Genomic DNA, 15,075 nt, shown 5'->3' on the forward strand with positions numbered 1-15,075 from the left:
TCTCTGATTAAAGGTCCTGAAGGCTCTCTCCATTTGACTCCTTCCTCCTCCCCCTTATCCTGCAGAGTCAGTGAAGAGTCACCATCATTGATCTTAGATTCCACCCCAGCTTAGAAATGGAGACACAAGAGCCTTGGTTAACTTTGCAAAGCCATCTAACCTGTACTTGCTAACTGCCATTATAGACACTAAACTGGGAAGGGACACTGTGTCCCATGTAGTGGGAGGGCAGGCTCCATGCCAGCTAGCTCACTGATGTGGGCAGCTGAGTGAACCGTGCTGGTCAGGGAGGCAGGAAACTTGAGAGGGGCCCTGAGGGGCAGAGGCAGGTCACTGTCATTCAGGAAAGGGAACGGGCAAGGCTGGTGTTAAATTCCAGACACCAGAAGACAAGGCAAATGGTGCCATGGAAAACCGGGATGCAGCTGAGATCAGGGTGTCAGTGAGCTGGGGTGCAGAGCTCCCCCAGTGGCCAGGATGGAGGGCTGCTTCCTTCCCAGTCTGCCTACTAGAATCTGTTGCTGGACCTCAAGCGTGTGGAGACTTTGGCAGCTTAGGCAGAAGACTGGCAGCCAGTTGGCTGGTCCATATAGGGGAGGGCTTGTGGTATTAAGCTATTGAATAGCAGCTGGATTTTATTAAATATTAATCGAGGTAATATTTGAGTAAAAGGAATGGAAGTCCAAGGAAGAGGCACTCTGAGGGAAGGTGGTGGGGAAAAGATGCCCAAAGCAGGGGAAGGTTCTGAGTGAGGCCAGACAGCCACAGATCAGCCCAGGTACAAGATTTGGGCTGTCTGGTTAGCTTATGCACAGGGAAAAAGGTAGCTGAATTTTGAACAGTCGTCCCGTTCTGGGGGTTTCAGTAGCCTCCATTCTCCTACATCTAAAATGGACACAGGGATCAGTTCTGTCTCCATCTGTGGACTGCTTGCTGTGAGGAACCAATGAAATGAGACTGGGAGTGGCTGATCGTCTCTCTCAGGTGGGGGCCATGACTACCTCCGCCATCCGCCATCCGAGGGAGCTTAGTGTATAGCACAGCCCTGCCGCAAATCAAAGGTAGATGGGTGGATGTCAGGAGTTCCCGCCTCACCTGAAAGTCTCCAGGTTGATAGATCCTGACTGAATGAAACCTACCGCCCTGACAGCTTTGTCTCCAGAACTGTAGCTTGGGCAGGTGATAACTATAGTACCACCCTCGAAGGATACATATCCTAAGGAGAACTTCACTGCCAGTGGGTACTGTGGCTCGTACTCACAATCCCAGCACATAGGAGGGAGAACCAGGAAGGCTGATGTGTAAGGCCAACCTAGCTATATAGTAAAACCCTGTAGCAAAATAAATAAATAAATATGCAGAAAGTAAACAAATATAAATTTTTAAAAATAAAAATTTAAAATACTATATATAATATACACACACACACACACACACACACACACACACACATATATATATATATATATATTAGAAAGAAGCAGAGATTACATGGTGGTACAAGGCTGTCTGTGACCCCAGCATTTGAAAGGCTGGAGGAGGAGGGGCTGACAGTTCAAAGTCACCCTCAATGACTTTGGGGCCAGCCTGGGTTGCATGGGTCCAGGGACCAGCTTAGGTGTCCCTCAGTGAAACAGGTATTCTTGTTCCAAAATTACAAAACCCAACCAACTGAAAAAGAACCACCCTGGGCTGCAGACAGTGGAGGTTTAGTCAGGTAAAGTGCTTGTCCAGCATGCATGAAGTCCTGGTTCAGTCCCTATCGCTAGATAAACCGGGACGCCTGCAACCCCATCAGTCAGGGGTAGAGACAAGAGGATAAAACGGTCAAGTGGTCCTTAGGTATATATGTATCCCATGGTTAAAAAACAAACAACGAAATGCCAACAGAGCCTGGAGAGATGGCCCAGCAGCTAATGACACTTTGCTCCTGCAGAGGGGCCGAGTGCGGTTCTAGCACCCATATGGGAACTCACAGATCCTATAACACCAGATCTAGGAGCTGTGATCCCCCGTCTCTGCCGGTACTTGCATGTACCTACACACAGACAGGTGAATAAAGATAAAATAAATCCTACAAAAGTAACATGAGGCAGTGATGGAAGGTGCTCCCCAGAGTAGCCATCTGGCGACTAAAGTTTTGGCCTTGACCAAGACTGTAATGGAGGGAGGTTCGCCACAGAGCTGGCCTTATTGCACACTTGTGCTTATGTCCTGGCCAACCTCCTTCATATCTGTTGATTATGGGCCTAGTTACTTGTTCCTGTAGCGTTAAAAGTGACTGCCGGGTCATGTCACCAAGGTCCTGGCTCACCTCTGCCTTGCCATGTTGCTGTCTGTATCCATACGCCACCCAGGTACAGCAGTGGAGGGGGAGGGGGAGGAGCAGTGGAGGAGGAGGGGGAGGAGGAGGAGCAGTGGAGGAGGAGGAGGAGGAGGAGGAGCAGTGGAGGAGGAGGAGGAGGAGGAGGAAGAGGGAAGAGGAGGAGGAGGAGGAGGGAGGAGGAGGAGGAGAGGGAGGAGGAGGAAGAGGAGGAGGAGGAGGAGGGAGGAGGAAGAGGAGGGAGGAGGAGGAGGAGGAGGAGGGGGAGGAGGAGGAGGAGAAGCAGCTGCAGCTATCTTTAACCTAATCGGTGGATGGGAGGTCTCCATGGCAATACAACTCAGCTCATTCATCCTGTAGCTGCTCCCTCCTGAAGGGCATGTGGGCATCTGAGACAGGGGACCATCCATCAGCTTAGGTGTTCCTGTCTCAAAGAAAATTAGCTTCCTACAGAACCAGGTCACTGTTCAACCAAGGGCCTGCCAGTAAGTTGGGATGGACTAGTGAACCATGTGGTTGAAGCTGGATTCTGAACGCTGCGAAGACCCCAAGTCCCTGAGCGCCTTGTCCTCCCTGGGCCTCCAGCATCTAGTCTAAGACAGAGAAGTTGTGGAACAGCCACAGCTCTCTCCATAGTCTCTCCAGCTACCTGTACTTTTACGATTGATCCCAAGACTTGTCAAGACACATTCTTACACCCTTAGGCGTGGTGGCAAACTCCAGGAATCCCAATACTCAGGAGGATTGTTAGTTCAAAACCAGCTTGTAATGCACAGCAAGGCCTTGTCGCAAAAAACAAACATATGAACTGAACAATGACACACGCCTCTGAAACTAGCCCTGAGGAAGCAGGCAGGCAGGCCTCTGTGAACTCCATGCCTGCCTGGTCTACGTGGCGAGTTTCAGGACAGCCACAGCTACATATCCTGCCTGAAAAATAAAATCAAGACAAAATGAAGGTACATCTCCTTCATCAGCCCTTGACCTTCCCAGCATACCGATTTATTAAAGTCCTAAGCCTATCAGGTCCTAGCTTTTGTTTCTTTTCTCCTCTGACACAGAGCCCGAGTGGAGACCCTCAGCTACAACAAGGTAGGATCATGTGGCCTCGAAGGGCTGGGCTCCAGAGAACTCGCGAGGGGATGGGGGGGGGGGCTTGAGATGTCCCCTGCGCCAGGAGGTTAGTTTTAAAACCGGCTTGTGTAGAAAGCTGGGTGAGGCAGCCTGGGATGTTAAATTTACCTCTGAAAACTGAAAAGAGAAAACCGACCATTTTCTGACAGCCCTGTGTCTGCTTGGCTGTGTAAAGGAGCCGCCTCTGTTGGGGGGATGGGCTGAAGGTGCGCTAGAGCCAGAGTCCTACCTGGGCCTTGGGCAGGAACGCAGAGGCCATTTTCATCTGGCCTTCAGAAGTTTCCCTTTGTGGCATGGCTGTTAAAAATATTCCTCCCTGAAGGTGCAGCCGCAGCGCAGCAGATGTCCCTGGCTGAGCACTTGGGAAGGAGCTATTAAAAGGAACGTAATTAGGTTGTCATCCTGGGGCCTCCGAGCCAGGCTTCGCAACGCCATCTTTGTTGAAAGTTTTCCAGATGTAAAACACTGCAGAATCAGATTTATCAAAAAGACGGTTAATATTCAGTAGGAATGGAGTGGGTGCAAGAAACAGGCAAAATAGCGCCGTAGTTGAAGGTTGGCCTTGGGCCCCCCGAGTCCCGATTCCATCTCCTCCTCTCTCCTTCCCCCACCATCCTTTGCTCTGAAAAAGCCGCTATCCGTCATTTTACGCCTCAGCACCAGCGAATGCACCGAAAGCTTCAGGGCCCCCTCCAAAGTGTGGGATTCAGGCCCCGGAGCTCTGAAGCTTTAGCAAACAAAAGCCTTGTCTTCTTTTGTCAGGCTGTCAGGCGCTGGAGTGGAGGTGGGGGAGAGCCTTTCTAGTGACCCTGAAATCACACCAAGGCAGCCACCTACTCAGCCACGCGGAGAAAGCCTGCCCTGATTCCGAGGCATGGCTGCTGTAATCGACCCCCTCCTGCTGGCCTGTTAGCTCCTGCAGGCTCATCTAAGGGCTGTCAGCACCCGCCGCTCACCTATCTGTACATCAACATCTATTTATCCAGAGTTCCCTGGCAAGAAGCCTGCTGAGAGGTAGAGACAGCGCAGGGAACATCAACAGAGGACATACTTGTCGTCCTGGTGGGAGACGGCTTGGGCAGAGAAAGACTCATCCAGCAATCAGGGAAATGAATGTGAAATAAGAGCCACAGAAGGAAGTGTGTGGTTGGTGCTGGGAAGACGGGCCAGCGGGAGGCTGGCCTGTAAGGGAAGTCAGGGAGCCTTCCTAAATACAGTGATCGCTGAGCTGACAGTGGGAGAAGGGGCGCGGTTCCGGGGTGGGGTAGACAGGGCCACAGTGGTTTGTTTGACCAGGACAGCTTTTGCAAAAGCACTGGCTAAGTCTCAGAGGGAAGCCCACAACTTCTAAGACACCCTTCTATTGGACTCAAGGACTGTGTGCCAAGAGGGGACACCGTGTGGGCGGGGGAGAGGGCAGAGAATAGAGTGTGGAATGGTAGAAAACCCCGGTACAGGCAGGTGTTGAGATGCGACCCTGACTAAGAGGTGGTGGCGCTGGAGTAGAGAGCTGGTCTACCTCCTCTTCTAAGGCCTTCTCTGATATTCTGCCCAACTTTTCTTCACTGATAACAAAGTATGGCGTTTCCCTGGGTTATTTTATTTATAGCAAAATTATTAATGGACACCTAATATATTTGCAGAGTAGAGAAAGTAAAAATTTCATTCTATGACCACTCTACCGTTTGACATTTTTGTGTTCCTGCATTTTTCATCTTTGAGATACGTGGGGTGAAGGATATGCTGGTGGATGTGGTTGGTTGGATTCGAACTGGGAACCTAGCAGTCACTAAGCAAGTACTGAGCTATCTTGTCAGTGGTGAATACACTTATCTATCATCCTTGCCTGTCTGTTGACTTGCTAGGGACCAGTTCTCTCTCCTGTTAATGAAACTGCAACAAGGACCCACCCACTGAGTCTACACTGGCAGAGGATGTCCAGGTCCTCAGCATTCAACTTCCCCTGTCCATAGCACCAAATAGGAGTCTCAGAGCTCTCAGGAGAAACTCAAGTCTCCTCATGGAGATGGAGAGAGGGAGGGGGAAGGGAGGGAGGGAAGAGGAGGGGAAAAGGGAGGGAGGGAGGAAGGGAGGAGAGAAAGAGGAGAGAAGGGGAGGGAGAAGAGAGAGGGAGGGAGGTAAAGAGGAGGGAGGGAGGAAGGGAGGGGGAGGGGAGAGGAGGAGGGAGAGGGAGAAAGAGGAGAGAGTGGGAGGAAGAAGAGAGAGGGAGGGAGGTAGAGAGGAGGGAGGGAGGGAGGAAGGGAGGGGGAAGGGAGAGGAGGAGGGAGAGAGAAAGAGGGAGGAGGAGAGGGAGGGAGGGAGAGAGAAAGAGAGAGAGAGAGAGAGAGAGAGAGAGAGAGAGAGAGAGAGAGAGAGAGAGAATAAGTTGGCAGCAGAAGACTGAACTGGAGAGATGGCTCAGAGGTTTAGAACACTAACTATTCTTCCAGAGGTCCTGAGTTCAAATCCCAGCACATCTGTCTGTAATGGGATTCAATGCCCTCTTCTGGTGTGTCTGAAGAATAGAAGACCAGTATATGGATACAACTTTGTTGCACATACATACATTGACCACATTATATAATCTCGAGGCCTCTGTTTTGATGCCCACCACACAGAACTTAGCCTCTATCCCTGCTTGACCAAGATGGTGCCAATACAGAGTAAACACATTCACCTCTTTTAAATGAGTTAATCATTATGAAGGTGCATTGGAAAGTTCAAGCAGAAAAGGGGAAAGCAAGCATCAACCAGCCTCCTCCCCAGCTCTTCTAGTCCTTTATTGATATATGTGGCAAGAAGAAAATTGGTTAGATGCTATTCTGCATTAAATGAGGTCTTCTGGGTAGCTGGAGAGATGGCTCAGTGGTTAAGAACACTGGCTGTTCTTCCTAGTGGACCCGGGTTCAATTCCCCAGCAATTACGTGAACATGGTTGCTTCCCATGTAGGTGGCCATGTCTGTAGGTCCAGTTCTGTGGGATCTGACACCTGCACACAGACATACTGTATCCATATCACACTGGCATACGAGTAAATACCACTGCACATAAAATAACAGTGAACAAGTTATGTTTTTTAATTACAGGAGATAATTTGTCTTTTAAAAAGTCAGCATCGTTATTTTCACAGACACCATGTTTTGTATTTATTAGGTCCTGTTTTTATGACCACTGTAAACCTTAAGGTGTCCTTCCTTACCTGACTTACAACAAGTTACTTCCCAGTGACCATGAAGAGGATGCAGAATTGCTTATTGGAGGCTTTGTGCTTTGTGAACCAATGGTAACAAGAAACCAGAGAACACCAGGACCCGACCGTGACTCAGAACTCCGGTGGTCCACATGAAATCAGAAACGACAGACACTAAGACACCTGAGAAAGGAACAGAAACTAACCAGGAGTTACTGCTCTGTCCTCGCCAGCCAGGTGGGGCTGCTAACAGCTCCACCCCAGACTTAGAACAAGGTGGGCAGGGCCTTGGAGAAAAGAAAACCAATCCTGTAGCCCTTCAACTTGCTCCTGGACTGGGGTGTGCCTGGGCAACATTTTTAAAAAACAGACTTCAGGGATAAGGAAAACTCCCCTGCCCACCCAGAGGCAGTGCTGGTAGAGGAACTCTGAGCCAGCTCCTTAGTAACTTTGTCATTCCCAATCTCAGAACCTAAGATGCTTCCTCTACAAAGCAGATCATTGTTCTTTTCTCCAGATCAGTGGTTTACAACCTTCCCAATGCTGCAACCCTTTAAAACAAATCCTCATGCTGTGGTGACCCCAGGCATGGCTGTTTCATTGCTGCTTCATGACTGTAATGTTGCTACTGTTATAAATCATAATGTAAATATCTGTGTTTTCCAATGGACTTGGGCGACCCCTGCGAAAGGGTCCTTCAAGCCCCAAAGGAGTCACAACCCACAGGTTGAGACCTACTACCCTAGAGTAAGAGCAATGCAATAAAATATAACATGGAAAAGCACTTTACCTGAGAACCTAGCCCACCACAGACACACAACAAACAGGACAAAACAAGCCAGCAGCCCTGCATGTACTTCCTGCTCGCCCTGGAGTACTGGATGGTTCACACAATATTCTTTGTATAAATAGATGCTTGAGTCCCCAGAAGGTCTCCATTAGAGTTTCTTCTGTCTGGAAAGACTTGCCTGCTGAGGCCTCTCAAGAAAATACCCAGAAGAGTCACACAATGTCCCCCCCCCCACCCCTTCCTTCCAGAACATTCTGAAGACCCGGATACCTGGAGAGAGGAAAGGATTACTTTCCTAATAAAGAGAATGTTCCTTGTATGTCTGTGACCCCACTTCAGTCCTTTCCCTCGCTTAGAGATGCTTGAAACTGCATTGTGCTGTATAAAACATAAGAAAGAGGCGTAGGTTCCTGCCTCATAAAAATTTGGGAGAGGGCAATTAGTCCTTAGGCGTGATATATTCCAGTTAGACTTAGGAAATGTATTCTTCAAATGAAGTTAAAATTGGGGCAACAATCTTAGAGTTTAGAGCCAGGCATGATAATGCTTCCTTTAATAATGACACTTAGGAACACTGAGTCAAGATCTCAAGTTCAAGACCTGCCTGGGCTACAGGACAGCCTGTCACCAAAAATAAAAATATTTTTTAAATAGCACATGGAAGCACTAGGAGTTAAGACTTGGAAGTTAGTTAGCTGAACTTCTGAATGGGAACTTTTAGGGACTAAAAGTGAAAAAAGAAGAGTGGGGGCCACCACTAGTTCTGAAACACAAAACATCCTGTTCTAGGGACCCCTCTGTCATCACGGGTAGCCACAGGTCACTTCCACCCGTGTCATGTCCTTCAGCAGGCCGGGTTGTCTGAGTATCTGGACACTACATCTCATGTGTCAGTGATAACAGTCAGGCCCCCAAAGGTATCTAAAAGTTGTCTGTTAGATGAGTCTGGGGATACCAGGTGTAGGCCCAGCCTTTCTCATAATGAAGCCCAGAAAATCACAAATCTCCATCTAAAATATACATCGAAGACCCCCCCCCAAGACTATTTGGAAAACCCCAAGTGGCCATAGAAAGAATTAACTTCAATGTGAATATGATGTTTACCCGAGGAACACACTCCAAAGTGGCCCACAGAGATCGTCCTCTGGCCTCAGGTATAGCCAGTGTTTTCCTGCCCTCCAGGAATGTCAGGTTTTCCTGCCTCTGCTGGGAACACATCATTTCCCTCTAGACCATTCCTGGCAGAAGCTACTGGTCTGTACAGGAACTGAAAAAGAAGCAACTCACCACCAGCTTTCCAGGATCTTGGTAACCCAACACACACACACACACACACACACTCATACACACACACACTCATACACACATATATACACACTCATACACACACACACTCATACACATACACACACATACACACATATATACATACTCATACACACACACACACACACTCATACACATACACACACAAACACACACTCATATATACACACACATACTCATACACATACACTCACACGCAGGCACAAGCCAGTCAGCCCTGGGGTATAGTGTGACCCATCTCATAAATCACCTAAATAAAGTAGAAATCATCAAGTATTTATCAAATGGGGCTGGAGAGTTGCTCAGTGGATAAGAGCACTAGATGTTCTTCCAGAGGACCTGGGTTCAATCCCCAGCTCCCTCATGGCAGATCACACCTGTAACTCCAGTTCCAGGAGAGCTGGCACCCTTACAACGGACACAAATATAGACAAAACATCAAGGAACATAAAATATAAATAATATATGTAGACTATTTATCAGATGAATGAGGGAACGAATCAATGGGTGATTGCACTGGCAGCCAAGCCTCAGAGCACGAGACTACTCCCTTGTCCAGGATACCCAGTTCTTCTAGGACATGCCTCTCCCTGGTGAGTATTCCATGAGGAGACCACATGCACCTTTCCTCAAGCCCTCTCACCTCCCACCTTTCCTCCCTTCCCTTAATTGTGGGAACTTTGCAAAACCCCATATGCTAATGATGAACTGTGGGAACAAGAGAGACGGAAGAAAGACAGTGTGTCAACCCCAACTCCAAATGCTCACAGTTCACGTTTCATTGCATTTATTTATTTGCAAGTGTGCAGGTGGAGGCATGTATGCAGATGTGGAGCTTCTGTGTACCAGGCACAGCTGCAGACATTGCAGGGGGTTAGTTCTCTCCTTCCATTCTGTGGGGAGGCCCAGGGGTCAAACTCAGGTGGTCAGGCTTGGTGGCAAGTGTTTTTACTAGATGAGCTGTCCTATGGCCCATGTTCACAACCAGTAGATGAGAGCAGCTAGGGACATAGGTGTCGAATAATAGAACAATAAAGTCCACTAAGGAAAAACTCTTTCTAGTCAAGAGAATAGAATCAGTGGCCTGATGTGATGATGGCTCACACCTTTAATCCCAGCACTTGGAAGGCAGAGGCAGGCAGATCTCTGAGTTCAAGACCAGCCTGGTCTACAGAGTGAGTTCCAGGGCAGCCAGGGATACACAGAAAAATCCTGTCTCAAAAACTAGGATGAGGAGGGAGGAGGTGAGTTAGTGACAAGTGAAGACCTAACGTTCCAGACATTCCAGTTGTTCTGTGTCAATCACCAGGCCAAGAGACCACCCCTAAAAAGACAGTTTTGCCGTAAACCATGCCAGATAGATAGGCAGAACATTGTGTCTTCCTTTAATGGGACACTGTACTTTTCCTTCCAGAATTCTCTCCCCTAATGCAGAACCATAAGGCTCAGCTGGGTCTGCCGACCTTTGTGAGTCCTAAGCCCAAAAGTACGACTCTTCCTTTTGCTCCCTCCCTATAAACCCCTCTTTTGATGCTAGCCAGAACCTAAGAGAGCTTTTTTGAGGGGGTTGGCATAGTCTGCATGTTTAATCACTTAAAATCCTCTACCATTATCTTGTGTTCATTAAATAGAACCAACAATGCCAGGCCTGTTTAAATTACAAGGACAAAAAGACCACTGTGCACCAACCCAGCATCTTACAAAACCAGCCTGATGGCCACTCGGGATGGGCAGGAGAGCAAGGGGCACCCCGGACAGGTAGGTTGGGTACCGAGAAGGGCTAGAGAAAAGAAAAGAAGGGTCCAAGTGAGAGGGGACTGATTGTCCTAATGGGAGGGGTGCAAAAGGCACATCAGAAGAGGGGGTTTGGGGACATCATAGGCCAATGCTTTCTCCACCAGGACACAGTGTTAGAAAGGGCTTGGTGGAGCCAGCGACCCAGATGCCCTTGGCACACCCCCATTTGAAACAGATGATGTCAGCCTACCCCTCCCACCATGACCCCCTTTCCTAGAGCCCAGCTGGCCGGCCTGCCTCTTCAGGACTCGGGGCTTAGTTACTCCCTGTACCTCCGCTTTTTCTGATACCGTGGGTGGGCATTCCTGATCTTTCTGTAATGCCTGATCCGTGTCAGCTCCAGTGGCTGGGCTTTCTACACCTTGCCTTCTCTGTGCAGCTGCTGGCTTTTACAGCTTGCCTTCCTTGGGATGTTCTTCTTTGAAACTCTAATTAACTTCAACCTTCTACTTGAATTCATTCTTTGATTCTTTTGTTAATGAGACCAAGAACCCTAAAAGGAGACATTGACCTCCCCCACAATCAAGAGGATACAAATGCAAGAAGACTTGTACAAAAAACAGATCCAAGGAGCAGGTTCTTCAGGTCTAGCTGAGGAGACTCAAGGAAGCCAACAAAGGAAGATTCCTGAAGGAACTGAATGGGATTCAAAGCTTGCTGCTCATCTGGTCTGAAGCCCGGTGGGACAGGCAGCTCCCAAGAAGGACAGATCAAATTATGTTCTCTCAAGTAGACTCAGTGTACGCCACAGATTCGAGCAAAACAATGTACCAAGTATCTTAAGATAGGGTGAGAGAGGAAAAGTTCTTGGCCAGAATCTCTAAACAAAGATTAACAAGAGGAAAATAGTTTATTAAAAGAGCAGTTCATGGGAGATAGGGGAAGGAGTGACTTCTACAAAGAGCGGTACAATTTTAGGAAAGCGGAAAGGCTGAAAAACAAGAACTAAACTCTAAACTCCCTAGACGTAGCGACTGTGAAGGCAAATCAGAGAGAAAAAAACAGGAGACAAAGGCTCCTCAATCTACGTTTGCTGCGTAGATTCCTCTGTTGCCACCTCTGGTGGACGAGGGTCTCAAGAGTCTTCCTGGACACCACATTCCGGGTAAAGCAGAGAACAGGGACATCCCTGAACATTTCCGCCCAGCGTTTAGGCAAACTGGAAGAGAGGGTTCTTGCATCTGTTCCTTTTGCTCAAAATAATCCTTTATGCTAAAGTGGCAAGTGCCCGGGTGGTGCTCCACTACCCTTCAATAGGGTGGGAACAGCTTCCAGGCTATGAAGGGACTTAGGCCAAACAAACACCCAGTGAGGCCCTTTGAGCGTGAAAGAGTCTGTAGTAAGGCCTGGGGCGACCTGGCCTCAGGTCCAGGGTGGGGTGTGTGGGGGAGGTGGGCGGAGACTAAGTGACACAGGTCAGTAGCTGCATTCACTGGAGTGTGAGAGGCGAAGCTCCTGGGCAAAATGTCCTTCCGTTTAACTGAAACAGGACTAGTTCCTAACACGCGCCGGGGCCCTGCAGGAGTGAAAAGGGCCCGAACCCTAACTTCGGGGGTCTCTAGCCCAGTGCTTGGCCCCAAGACTTTGCGGCCATTAGCGGTAGGGCAGGGGGGGAAGGAGGCTCTGGCATGTCTCCTGCCACAACCCCGCTGATCCACACGGTCCTGGCAGTCGTCCGCCGGATCTCAGCCTCACCTACCTCTCCCGCGGCCACACCTGGAAGGAAAGGGTTGGCCGGAGAGAAGGGACTGGGGTGACCTTCCGGCAAATGCACCTACGACTGCAGTGGGGAGCTGGGCAGGCGTCGACCAAGGGCCTCCGAGCGGTCCCCGGATTCAGCGGCTCCCCTGCGCCCCCTGCCGGCCGCACTCCCCGCGCCGCCGCCCCGCCCTCAGCACCTGCGGCCACTCGCCTCGGGGGCGGGGGGGGCGGGGGGGGGAGCCTTCCATTGTTTAGGGAGTGGAGGCGTTTCCGGAAGTTCCCAACCAGAGGGGACAACCCGGGAAGTCCCCAGACCAGAAATTTCACTCTTAGGAATTCCAGAAGGGTGGGGAGGTGATGTTCTTACCCTTTACTGGTTATTAATGCTGTGCATTTTCCGGGCGAGCTGGGGGAAAGAGCCTGGAAAGTGTCAGTGACTGACGTCATTCACTTCTCTTAGGGAGGCTTTTAACTTAGCGCTCGTGTATCGGGGCAAGCCTGAAGGGGGTTCAGAGCCAACGGTTGTGCCCTGGGTGGGCTGCAAGGAAAGGCTGTTTTCTCCGGCCTTTTATCTCTAGGTAGTGGAGCCTCCGTCTTCCAGGAAGTCAGCTTTAGCCTTCATAAACATTGCTTCAGGCAATGTCAGAGTCTCAGTTTGGTAGGTCAGGGTTCTCTGCCCATTTTTGATAATATTTCCCCCTGTGTCTGCAAGAGTCTACACCCATTCACCGTCCAGGGGCAGTGGAGGGTCTTGTCTAGGGAGGAGAAGGGCAGAGACACAAAAAGCACCCCATTTCCTGCCTAGTCAAGGAGAAACTCCCACCATCCTCGAGGTCCCTGCAAATTTGGTCCCATATACCCGAAGATCTTTGTGAGTACCCCGAAATCTGAGCCCTGAACGGTTTGCTCTCTGAAAAGAATCCAGGACGTCACTTAAAATCACGAGGGTTTAAACCTCTCTAGTCTCTTCTCTCCTTATCCGCTGCAATGGCTCCTCACTTCCCCCCCACAAGAAAAGCAGGAGTTGCTGCCTACCCACAACGCCTCCGAGTCCCCTGCTGGGGCCACCGCTCGCTTCTCTCTGGTCACATTGTCTACCCTGCTGTTCCTTAACTACGACAGAAATAAGCCTGGGCTCTGGCCCTCGCAGCAGATCTGTGGACTGGGAAGTCAGTACGCGCCAGAGTGGCGAGCGTGGTGACAAAGTACACGTGAGTGCTCCGGGGAGGATATAAGCCATGTGGAAATGAAAAGAAAGTGTGAGTCAGAGTGATGGGTGGGGAAGAAGGGAAGGCACTCCAACCCGGAGAACAGGGAGTGGCCAGGAGAGCGGCTGCGGCGCAGCCCAAATGGGAGCCGGGGGCTGCGGAGAACACGTTTGGACTCTGGGAGACTTGTTGGAGCAATGACGGCTGATTCTTCAGTTCTCCACGAGGCCACTGGAGTCAAGCCCAAGCGTCACTTCTGGCGTGTCGTCTCATCCCCCGTCCCAGTCCATGCCCCCCGTCCCGTCTATGCCCTCCTCCTCCCCGCCAAGGCTGAAAATAGCACGGAGCACCTCTGGGTGGTCCGACAGGGGTCCCGGCATCCCGCTGCCTCCTGTTATCCTTCCAGTTGCTAATCTAAGTCCCTGCCTGAGCTTCAGAGGGTCGGGAAAGGTCCTGTGTCACATCATCGCCCCTGCCTTGACCAGGAGGAAACCAAGTTTCAAACTGGCCTTATTTTGCAATCTGACTCAAAAGGGTGGAGAGTGGAAAATTATAGACAGCAGCCACCAAGGGACTTTGGCTTAATATAACTGGTGACCTAGGAAACGGCAGAGGCAGAAAATAATTTCTTCCTTCTCGGACTGAGGGACAGAGAAGACTTTTCGAAGTACAGTCAAAATAAAGACTTCGTTCAAGCCGAGGAAGAGCATTAGCACTCGTACCGGTCAGAAGGAAAACCCTCCCACTTCCTTCCTCGTGGCCCTGCGCCTCCCTCTCCAGCTTTTCTCTGCGCTTTCTGCTCAGCCACCCGCTTCCCATCCCTCCCTCTCCGCTTTCCTGCCTTTTCTTATCTCTGCTTCTTCCACCCCACCCCCAACCCGCCCCCGCCCCTGCTCGCTTCCCTCCCTCCTTCCTTTGATCTGTTCCTTCAGCTTAAGCAGCAGATACTTTAGCTCCTAACCACTTATTAAGAGGGGGGAAAAAATCATAAATCTTATGCAAATATCAAATGAGCACCTGTCAGTGACTGCCTTTAACCCATCAATTAATGAATGATCCAGAAACATGTTGCAAACAGTTCGCAGGAGAATCCCTAAACAGACAGACATTCTGATACAATAAAAGTTGCCACTTGAGCCATGTTAGTTCATTGGCAGTAAGCACATTTACCATTGTATGGGCGTTCCTGAAGGACACATCTATAACTCTTTCATTATGTTGGACTGAAGCTAAATACTCATCAAGATGATAATTCTCCATGCCCTCACCCCACACCCACACATACTCACCGATGACCATCGCTCTGACTGAATCCTCTCACTACCTTACATAACGCACTCATATGCAGATATTAAAAAAAAAACCATCAAACCCTTTGAAGACAATAGAAAGAAAAATTCTCACAGTGTTAGTTTCAGTTATGGGTTTTTGGTTTGGTTTGTTTGTTTTTTGTGGTTGTTTGTTATTGCTTTTGGATGCCGAAAGGGCCACTCGATATAGTAAGGACACACACTGTAGGCACCAAAAACTTTTGTGAGTCAAAGGTTTGAAACTATCAACAGAGTCTAGGGCACACACTCGGGATGAGGGTGGCAGCCGTCTACC

Source organism: Micromys minutus, assembly GCF_963924665.1.
Source record: "Micromys minutus genome assembly, chromosome: 3".
NCBI classification, from domain to species: Eukaryota; Metazoa; Chordata; class Mammalia; order Rodentia; family Muridae; genus Micromys; species Micromys minutus.